Below are 11952 nucleotides of genomic sequence, written 5' to 3' on the forward strand. Positions count from 1 at the left end.
TTATTTTGGAGTTATTGCCACTGTCTAAGGCTTATTAACACATTAAAATCGGCCTTATCACATTAAATTCCAGCTATAAGAAAATACATTGCATCATTGTTCTAGAACAATCAGCCTGCCCCTCTATAAGTGTTGTGAGATTTTTGAATTATGATGTCTATCTGCATTGAATCTTCGAGTGTTCTATGTAACTGAGGTAGTATCCCTCGGGAGATGCTGAAGCGGGGGCTGCCGTGAGAAGATGGTATCACAAGGGGCAGACGTTTCATCTAACTACGTGAACATTACTTAGCATGTAACGGTTAGGTCGGCCTGCGTTTACTTTGACTGTAATGTAATGTTTTCTCTTCGTTTCCTCTTCGTTTTAACTTAAAATATAGGTTTTTCCTACGCAGATTACTTAAAAGTAATCACCCCTAAGGAGGATTTTGTAACATGTAAGGAGGCACGTGCGTGTACCCTCGTTTCCCTTCTTCAGTTATGTCTTCGGGTGACTAAGTTTTAACTTTCTAAATCCATCTAATGCCTTTTCGGGCTTTATTTTTATTTTCCTTAGTCACAGAGTAGTAGGCCTATGGCTTTCCACAGTGTCATCGGGCCTTATACCTTCTTATGTGTTTTTTTCAGTCTTAAAACATGGGGGAGAGAGCTTAAGAGTTTTCAGATTCCATTTTTCATTATCTTCTCTCGGCCTTTCTTGTTAACCGTTGTCCTTTCTCTCCTGTTTATGGCCGGGTAGTATGAGCTTCATCTCCTGTAGAACTTTGTGGATATTTCGATCCACGCCACTTCCGTATCTTGTGAAGCATTTTAAATTAAATAAATTTACGGTCAGCTCTGAAATATTAATTAAATGTTGGTTGGTTAATTTCTACAAGTGTGTCGCATGCCCTTTATGATAAAACCACCCTCACACGCCGAGATGATAAAGCCGGTTAGATGTGTTTTTGCCGAAGATTACATACTACCAGTCACGTGCACCGCCTATTTAATATTCATCAGTTATGACAAGTAAGGAATTATTATTTTAGATAGTTGTCTGAATGCATATGAAGTGCAGGTGCCAAAAGAAAGACTGTGAACCAACGATCTGTTAATACAGTCGTGGCAGATGAATACCGTCAGCGACTGTTCTTGCTATCAGTGCTTATTTCGGTATGAAATGACATGTATGGCTTTTAGTACCGGGATATCCCAGGACAGGTTCGGCTCGCCAGGTGCAGGTCTTTCTACTTGACGCCTTTAGGCGACATGCGCGTCGTGATGAGGATGAAATGATCATGAAGACAACACATACACCCAGCCCCCGTGCCATTGGAATTACCCAAATAAGGTTAAAATCATCGACCCGGCCGGGAATCGAACCCGGGACCCTCTGAACCGAAGGCCAGTACACTGACCGTTCAGCCAACGAGTCGAACCTTATTTCGACGATTTGATATAACAGATGTAGGTTCTGAAATTTGATGGACAAAGTCTTATTTTTGTGGGCCAGATGGACGAAGTGTGATTTTTGTCGGTCACTGAGATTCACAAACAAAGTGAACGTAAACACAATGCATGACTCTAATGTTATATTGACATTTACGTTATCTTTCAGTAAACGTTTGAACATTTGAGTAGGTTAGGATAAGTCCGTGTGCAATATTTAGCCTGTACTCGAGGCGGCCTGCGGAAATGATGACGATGATGACTTATTTATACGCAAAAGGCATAGAAAAGGTAAAAAATTTGGATTTCATTGTCATTGTCTACCTGCGCAAAGAATCTCTTGTTTGTGTACAGCCGCCAGGAGCAACCTTCACTTGTCAGGTGAAAACGAATCTTACAGCGAAATGACTATTCACATCTATGGCACATTCCCCAAGGAGGGGAGATAACCAATAAAGGAGAAAAAAGAAGAATATCTGTTTGAACATGTCGGGAAAGTTCGCAACTTCAAATTTTCTACATTTGTGCGCTGATAAAGAAAATGACGTCCTATGTGCCTTTTGCATATAAATAAGTAAAATAAATTAAAATAAATGAATAATACAAAAATGAGAAAAATATTCTCCACACGGGGAGTCGAACCCATGACCACCGCATTACTAGTCCAAGTTCTTATCGCTACGCCAACAACTGCTCGGCATACGCACTAACGTAAGTGGCTTATACGGTGCGAGAGCCGCGTCAACATTTTTATTTTCATTTATATCTTTTATACGCTTGGCCATCTGGAGTTCCCACTTTGGGTACTTTCATTTCTAGCCAATCACTGCATGTCCTATAAATTTGAGCAAAATCGATGGTGACGAGTAGGGAATGTCCCCTTGTCAGCTGGTGTCGGGAAGGACGATCGGCGTACGAAAGTTTCAAGTTGTGTGCCCGTGAGGCAGCTCTCTGTTTAGGTCTATACGAACAGAGTATAGCAGTCATCTTGCATAGTAGACCTTGCCTCAGTTCTCGAATGTCAGGCTGATCAAAGTAATAGGTCATAAGTAGAGCTGAGTTTTCTATGTAATTACATATTTTGTTCCTTGATATTTAGATACTGGGAAAAGTAACATGTTCACAAAACACTATGTTAGGGTTATTATTACCGAATTTCATTTTACATATTTTTTATATTGTGGGTATTCTGCATATTTTTAATGATATAACATAAAATTAAATGTTTTAGCGTTTTCCAGTTTCCATATGAAATACATTGCTGAACTGAAGTTTCACACTTGATGTGGGACTGTTTTCTGTCCTCTCAACAGGGGGATTAATGTAATTTTGAGTGACACATTCCGCCCTCTCCTCTTTCTTCCCCAGTCGGTCCACGCGACTTCCTAGCCAGTTCCTCTTCAACTCTGAAGCACACACAACCAGCCAACTGAGGTGAGTCTATTCATAAAAAAATTTACGTTATTGCCCCATTTCCACTATCCTAGTTTAACTCATTTTTATCTTTCATACTACAGGCCCGCATTGGACCGAACATCTTTTAACATCTTCAACACACAGTTCCGGCTACAAGCTCCACTCCCTCCAGTATAATACGACATAACATCGTATTTTACGAAGATGGTTTTCATATATATTATCTATTGACTTAGTTTCTTTTTTATGCTCACAGAGGAAAAACATGTACTCTTTTAACGTATTCAACATTACCGCATTGCACTCAGCATACATTTCTCTACTTAAGTTGGCCACCGTCCGCCTCTGTGGTGTAGTGGTTAGCGTGATTCGCTGCCACCCCCGGAGGTCCGGGTTCGATTCCCGGCTCTGCCACGAAATTTGAAAAAGTGGTACGAGGGCTGGAACGGGGTCCACTCAGCCTCGGGAGGTCAAATGAGTAGAGGTGGGTTCGATTCCCACCTTAGCCATCCTGGAAGTGGTTTTCCGTGGTTTCCCACTTCTCCTCCAGGAAAATGCCGGGATGGTACCTAACTTAAGGCCACGGCCGCTTCCTTCCCTCTTCCTTGCCTGTCCCATCCAATCTTCCCATCCCTCCACAAGGCCCCTGTTCAGCATAGCAGGTGAGGCCGCCTGGGCGAGGTACTGGTCGTTCTCCCCAGTTGTATCCCCGACCCAAAAGTCTGAATCTCCAGGACACTGCCCTTGAGGCGGTAGAGGTGGGATCCCTCGCTGAGTCCGAGGGAAAAAACGACCCTGGAGGGTAAACAGATTACGAACGAAATTGGCCACCAATGCCGCACAAAACACGCAAATCTATAAATTTTAGGTTTGTCAAAAACTTCACACTTGTTTTTCTGCGAGGATTCTCAACTTCAGTTTTTTTATTTGTGACTAACAAGTTGTCAAACTTGTACAAATTACATATTCAAACCTGGACATTTAGCATAAATATGCTTTGTATATTAACTTGTTGTAGACAGTTCTATTTATGAAGGTCAATTTTGTGTGTTTTAACTTTAATGTGTATCTTTGTATAATGACCCTAATTGACTGATGTTGATATCCACGGATGTTGAAGCCGGTGCCATAAATAAATGAGGTTGTAACTTTAACCAACAACATATATTTTATTGAAAATTTGGATCTTGTACAATCTAACTTATTGTCTTGTAATCTCTATTCACTACGGACCAAACATGAAATTCTTGACTTTTAAAAATAAAAATATTTTTCTAAATGTTTCAATCAGCTGCAGGAAACCTGATACTTGACATGTGTCAGCCTTAAAAGTTTCGTCCCTTTTAGAGTTAACTGCTTTACAACTAGCCACTTTCATGTTGGAGTTTCCAGGAATATTTTTCTAAACGCATTTCTGTGACCTCTTTGTTATGTACGTCAGGAATTTCCAAATCTATTCTTAGAGCTGTCTTCCTTTGAAATTTCTCAATTAGGTTTTAGTTTCTTTTGAACAGATGAAGACCATAGTTCATGAACATCAGTTTCCTCTAGGGTCAATATAGCACCAGTAGCGTCCTCTCTGACTTCAAAGTTAAAATCATGGATTTCAGTTGACGAATCCTTTGCAACTGATGGCAAAGTAGTGATTTGCCAAGCATGCAACGAACATATTGCATGTTCCATGAAATCCCAGCTTGAGCAACATGTACGAAGTGCTCTGCATAGGAAAAACGAACAGTTAGGTCTACAAAGGAAACAAATCCTTTTAACACAGATGCAGCCTTCACCTTCAAGTAACCCTTTTTATAAAGACTTATGCAGTGCAATGACTGCAGCCAACATTCCATGGTATAAACTTGAAGTGCCTGAATTCACATGTTTTCTAGAAAAATACTGCAAGCAACATGTTCCTAACCAGTCAACACTACGCAAGAATTATCTTCAAGTCTGCTACGACGAGGTATTGCACAACACAAGACAGCATATAGGAAATTCTTTCATGTGGGTTGCTGTTGATTAAACAAGAGATGCTAAGCGTAGATTTATTGCAAATCTTGTGGTGGGGAAGCTACAACCCGACAGCGCCTCAAAACCGTGTTTTATATACTGTAAAGAGCTAGACTATACAAATCACTCAACTATGGTGAGATTTGTGAATTATGTATTAAGATCTCTGTGTCTGACTGAGATGAAAGAGGAAAAAAGATATTAGTGATGTATTCTGATGCTGCAGCATATATGCTTAAGTCTGCTACTGCCTTGTAGGCGTTTTATCCCAATATGCCCCATTTTACATACTTGGCTCATGGACTGCAACGTGTTGCCAAAGATATTAGAGCTAAGTTTCCACAAGTGGATAGATTAATTTCAGCAACAAAAAAGGTTTTTCTAAAAGCTCCACAGCGAGGGCTACCTGACAAACAGCAATTGCCAGATGTACACAGCCACCGGAATCAGTGTTAACGAGGTGGGGGACATTGTTAGAAGCAGTTAACTTCTATGGTGACCATCTAGATGCCATAAAGACTGTGGTAGATTCTTTTGATCCTGAAAATGCTGTATCTATTAGTGAATCACAAACTGCCTTTAATAACTCCAAACTGGTCTCCTCAATCACCTACATCAGGGGCAACTTCTGCTGGCTTCCAGAAAACATCAAACGACTAGAAACATCAGGACTGCCACTGCAATATTCTGTTGCAATCATAGAGGATGCGATTGAAAAACTAAATGCTGTGCATGGGGAAACTGGTGCAAGTGAATCGAGTAAATTGCAAAAAGTGTTGGAGAGAAATCGTGGTTATTCAACTCTTCAGAGTGTATGCCAAATTCTAATTGGAGATCAAGTTGGTCCTCCCGAGTACATTTCTCCAGCGAAAATTCCTCTCCTAAAATTTGCGTCAGTTACATCATGTGGTGTTGAAAGATCTTTCTCTGCATATAAGAACATCCTAAGTGACAAACGCCTTTAATGACCCCTGAAAACATGGAAAATTACTTACTGTGCTACAAAATCTAAGTAATAAACGTGCTTTGAGTGTTGAAAATAATAAGTTTCTATTGAATATGTGTGTGATATATTCATATAATATGACTCCAGAGAACATTGAAATATACTTAATTGTTCACTGTGCTACAAAATGAAATATAAAGCGTGTTTAGTGTGTTGTAACTGACAAAATGGTAAGTTTATATTAATTATATGATATTACATATTTTGCCCATTCTACATATTTTGATACATATTTTGGTGCACTTTGTTACATATTTATGTACATATTATGCCACTTGATACTACATAAAAATCTCAGCTATAATCATAAGTTACAAGTTGTGAGCTACTGAGGCACTTTTTTAGCTAGGTCTATACGAATAGAATATAGCATCCATCTTGCATTGTAGCCCTTGCCTCAGTAACCTAAAGTTAGGCTGATAAAACTATATTTCCACATCTGTAACATCTTCAGGTTTTGAGATGTTAGTAACCCCTTTATCAGCCCTTCCTCCACCTAAGTGGATTTTCCGAAAGTAAAAAAAAAAAAAAAAAAAATCGTCGCCATAAAAACTATCTGTGTCGGTGCGACGTAAAGCAACTAGCAAAAAAAATCTTAAAAATAAAAAAGTTTTTCTTTTGGAAAACCCATTTAACGTGGGGGTAAGAGGGACTGAAAGGGGGTTGAATTATTTTTATTAGGGTACTGATATCTCCAAAACTGAAGCTGTAACAGACGTAAAAATTGGTATTTAGAGTCTCCTTTAGAAAAAGAGAAACGTATTCTTTTGGTTTTGTAAAATCCACTCAAGGGGGATGAAAGATGAAAATGGGAAACCACGGAAAACCATCTTCAGGGCTGCAAACAGTGGGGTTCGAACCCACTATCTCCCGGATGCGAGCTCACAGCTGCGCACTCCTATCCGCACGGCCAACTCGCCCGGTTTTTAAAAATATTAAAAATTTCAATTTTCACATCTGTAACATATTCAGTGTTTGAGATATAATGTAAATATCCTCATCTTAAAAATTCATGCAAACACACATTTCAGTCCTTTTCACCCCCTCCCCTTAAATAAAACATATCTCTTTATTTTCAAAAGAGATTATAAATACCACTTCACTTCTGAAACATATTAAGTTTTTAGATATACTTTAGATATGCTCTGGGATTATGTGTACCAATTCTGGTTGGCAGCTATGCCCGAACGTACACGCATAATCTCGCTGCTGTAGAATCCTGGAGCTGACGTTGCCATGGTTGGGGCAGTTCATTTCTTTATCCGATTCTGTGAGCAGGGGTAGTTTGGTGCCAATATCTCAATAACGGTTGGTTTTAGGGCATTAAAACTTGGTTTTCGGGCCCGTAGGGCTTACCGAGTTTTGTTCTTTGCGTCAAGGGGCTGAAAATGAGCTTTGTCTCGACCTTGCACGACAAATTCGATATTTTGCCTATATTAGCCTATTATTTTTATATCTTTCCCGTTGCCCCCACCTCAAATTGTTTTGAAAATAATGTACACCCCATGTCCGTCAGGGATAATGTATATTTACATAAGTAAAAGGATTTTTAGAATCGGTCCAGTAGTTTCTAAGATTACCCTCCAGATATACACAAACTTAAGACATTCGCACTCTCTCTTTAAATTTATTAGTACCGTACAGATTAAAGGAGTCGGACTGATTTTGTCTTTTTATGGTTAGATAAATAACTTATGAACGAGGTGTGATTGAACGACGAGTATTCTAATATTTGCGGGTCATCAGACTCCACGACTATGCCACAACCTGTCAAAGTAATGAAGTTCTCTTCGTGGACTGACGTTCATGATGCTCCTATTCCAACAGATGAGCTGGAAAGATATTTAAAGCAAAATTGTGGAATGGAAGAAGATAGATACAGTGTCCTACTGGAGAACAAATGAACAAAAATATCCAAAATTTCACCAGATCTCTAAGAAAGTATTGTGTATGTAAGCATCAAGTTAAGCTTCAGAGAGACATTTCAGTTCAGCGGGCTTCATTCTCAACGCCCGACGGTCTCTTGTACAACCAGAAAATATTGATGCTCTTCTTTTCATTCACAGTAATTCCATTCCACCGCCATTAGCAATGACCAATAAACTACGCACAGTAAACAAAAGCTATGTTCAGGTTTGTTCTTGTTGTTGGCATATTGCACGCCATTTCAGTTTATTTTATTTTGAGGTAAACGAGAATGAAGTCCTATGAATATGCTTCGTGTTCTTTAGATTCATTTTCAGTCAATTGCAGATGAGTATTAGTTTATAACAAAGTTTCGGCTTGTTTTCAATTATTATTATTATTATTATTATTATTATTATTATTATTATTACAGTGCAGGAAAAATCTCAAAAAGCGATTAGCCTACTTTGAAATGTGTTATTAGCGTACGGGAATTCGTAGAGTGAGTGATCCGAACAGTAGTGTGACGCAAACATTTCGTTGTGCACGGCGCACATGTTATTGTGGAGAAGTGCTCAAGGTTATTCAACTGAGCCCGCCCAGTGCGGTGGACTGCGGTGGGCTGTATGAGACCAGTGCTGTGGGCCAGTACGCGGCCGCGGCAGAAGAGAACGGCACTGCACGGGCTGGGCTGCTTGAGCCCGTGGGTTTGAAGTGCTGCGCGGTGGGCCTGGCTGCAGGGCTCTGGAAACAGGTATGTATTTCATTGATGCACCGCGCAAACTTCAGAACTTAAGTACATCAGTCATGCTCTCGAAGAAGTAAGTCAACGGTACAATACGTCACTGAACGTCGAGCAGCATATAATGAGATTTCCCAGGACTTCACTGGTATGATACTACTACATAGACATTAATCTTCTTCCTGGACTCTTTCCAAATTTCTTGGGGTGGGCACTTAATTCTGATTTGGTCCTGTTTTACGGCTGGATGCCCTTCTGGCGCAGACCTCACGTGGAGTTACGTGTTTCTACGGTGGTTGGTAGTGTGGTGTCCGGTGCGTATATGAAGCGGCTGATAAATTATAATATCTTTACTGAGTAAATGAAAGCTATGCTTTATACAGCTTAAAGAAAAAGAAGGGGATTCATATGAATATTTTCACTACTTATATTAAAATTTACTACTTTATGAAAGGCTGGCGCGAGTGAGATTTAATTTGTTGTATTTGTGCAAGAATAACAGATTGATTGAGTCCAGATCTTTGGCAGAATGGTCAGCGTACTAGCCTTCGGTTCAGAGAGCCCTGGGTTCGATTCCCGGCCGGGTCGTGAATTTTAAGTGCGTCTGATTATTGTAATTTCTCTGGTTCGTCTCTTCACATGTTTCTCTATTTACGTAGTATGCTGTTAGGCTATAAACTCCGCTACTTCCAATGTGTAACCAGGAGCAGTAACTGTATTGATTATGTACGCCGGTGAGAACTGAGATTCTAGGTAGTATATTATTCCCTATGGAATATCCGTATAAGACTAAAACTAGCAAATACGTGAAGGACGCCTTCAGATATAATTACTGTATTCTTTGGTCAACAAGGAAACCAAACACACAGTGCCAAGCAAATATTTCCAGCATTATACGTATAAAATGTTTCATAACATATGTAGATCATTAAACATGTGAATGGAAGTGAGGCAGTTTCTAATAATGTATATATAGAAATACGGAAGACTTCCTTATGGTTTCAACTCACCATAAGAAAGGCAGTGTTATAAGTCTGGAGAAACTTTAGAACGGTAGTCGCATCAAGGAGCGTTTATGGTACGGTCTACGATAGAATTTGGTGCTGAATCTCAATTCCAGAACCGTGGACAAACACCATAACACGCAAATGACCAGGCAGGTTGACATGCACTACGTGCGCAGAGTTGTTGAGTGCTTTTCTCAGAACCGATAACGGCGAAAATTAACGCTGGCAGAGCCCACGAAGAGTGCTGAATTTCATTGGGTTATTCCAAAATTCACCATGATGAATGGTGGGATAGTAAAAATAAATACATGACGATTTCTCTGTCCATTCCTTTAAAACTCAATAAAGAAAAGTTTCACTTACACACTGAACACATTCTAACTAACTTAATTCATCACGCGGCATTACTGGTTGCTTGTCTATCACTCGACTGCAGTTGACTGTCAGTGATTTGAAGCAGAAGCCGTAATGCTGTATGCTTTTGACACAGGAACCTAGGGAGTTCAAATGTAAGTGCTTTCAACAGGTGTATATGCCTCTTACCCCGCCGGGTTTCGACAAAAGTACAGTGAATCAGGTCACATGTTCCACAAAGTAGAAGTACCTCAGTCGTGACTATAGGAAGAAAAGGTAACCGGACATATACCACAACGCACTCCTAACTGAATCTTGCTTAATTTTATTTCACATAAGTGGTGATCGTGATAAATGACAGAAGTCATATGTATACTGTATATACATGAAGAACATTACTCACCTATTATTTTGCTGTGAAATTAATACTATTTTCTCTTGCTTGAGACTTTCAAGTGGAGCCGTAAGGGACAGAATTTGTGTCGTTGAATTATCATTAGCATCTAAAATTTACTATAAACTTGAGTGCAGAAGTTACAATAATATTTGGTGTTCATCATGTACAGTATACCAGAAAAAAAGCAAGAATGTGGGGAATTTCACTAGGTATTCCAACACGTGAAATGTTTTGATAATATCTTGATCAATGATCTACACTTAGGGCTGTCGCCGAGGTGGCAGATTCCCTATGAGTTGTTTACCAAGATTTCCTTAAGAGGTTTCAAGCAACTTGTAAATTCATCGAACATTTCCCTTACAATTTATTCCAATCCCCTATTCCTCGTCCTATAAATGAATGTTTGCCCAATTTGTACTCTTGAATTCTAACTTGATCTTTATGTTATGAGCTTCCCAACTTTTAAAATCTCCACTCAAGCTTATTCGTTTACTAATGTAATTGCACGCCATCTCTCCACTGACAGCTCGAAACATACCACACAGTCGTGCATCTCGCCTCCTTCCTCTCCAAAGCCTTCCCAATCCAAAGTTCGCAATATTTAAGTTACCATTCTCCTACTGTATGTCAGAAATCACCCAGAACAAATCATGCTGCTTTCCTTTGAATCTTTTCCAGTTCTCATATCAATTAGTCCTGGTGTGGGTCCCATACACGGGAACCATACTCTAATTGAGAACTTATCAGAGACTATACGCCCTATATTTTACATCCTTACTACAACCCCTAAACACTCTTATAAACATGTAAAGAGATCTACAAACTGTCTCTACAACATAGTTAATATGATTATCCCAATGAAGAACATTCCTTATAATAACACCTAGGTACTAACAGTGTTCCCCATGAGGTACTATCACAGTGATTAAAACTCAGATTACCACCTAGTAAAATTTTCATGCATCATACTCGTAGTAAGCTGTGGAATGGGGCTTGAGATAACGAAAGTATTGCAACCTTCATTTATACTCCTTTATCAATTAGAAAAGAAGCCTCCGTGGCTCAGGCGGCAGCGCGCCGGCCCCTCACCGCCGGATACCGTAGTTCAAATCCCGGTCACTCCAGGTGAAATTTGTGCTGGACAAAGCGGAGGCAGGACAGGTTTTTCTCCGTGTACTCCGGTTTTCCCTGTCATATTTCATTCCAGCAACACTCTCCATTAACACTTCATTTCATCTGTCAGTCACTTAGCATTGCCCCAGAGGAGTGTGACAGGCTTCGGCAGCCGGCACAATACCTATCCTGGCCGCTAGTAGGGGGCTTCATTCATTTCATTCCTGACCCGGTCGAATGACTGGAAAAAGGCTGTGGATTTTCATTTATATATTGGAAAGCTGCTTGTAGCTATGTTAGGATTAGCATTCCTCACAGCATGTATTAGAAAAACCTTCGGTGAGGTACTTCACGTGACAGACAATAATATATCCTGTGTTAAAAAGAAACAGAGTTTATTGATGTATAATTATGTTTAAATGTAAAAATCAATTATTTACGCAACCATTCACAAACTTCTTCACTCTCTTGACTTAAACAGTGAAGCAAGACGAATTACGTAGGCCTAGTCAGAAAATATAAATGACTTGGCTGATCATTTGGAACTGATCTAACCTGAATCAACACATGTCGT

Source organism: Anabrus simplex, chromosome 2 (assembly GCF_040414725.1).
Source record: "Anabrus simplex isolate iqAnaSimp1 chromosome 2, ASM4041472v1, whole genome shotgun sequence".
NCBI classification, from domain to species: domain Eukaryota; kingdom Metazoa; phylum Arthropoda; class Insecta; order Orthoptera; family Tettigoniidae; genus Anabrus; species Anabrus simplex.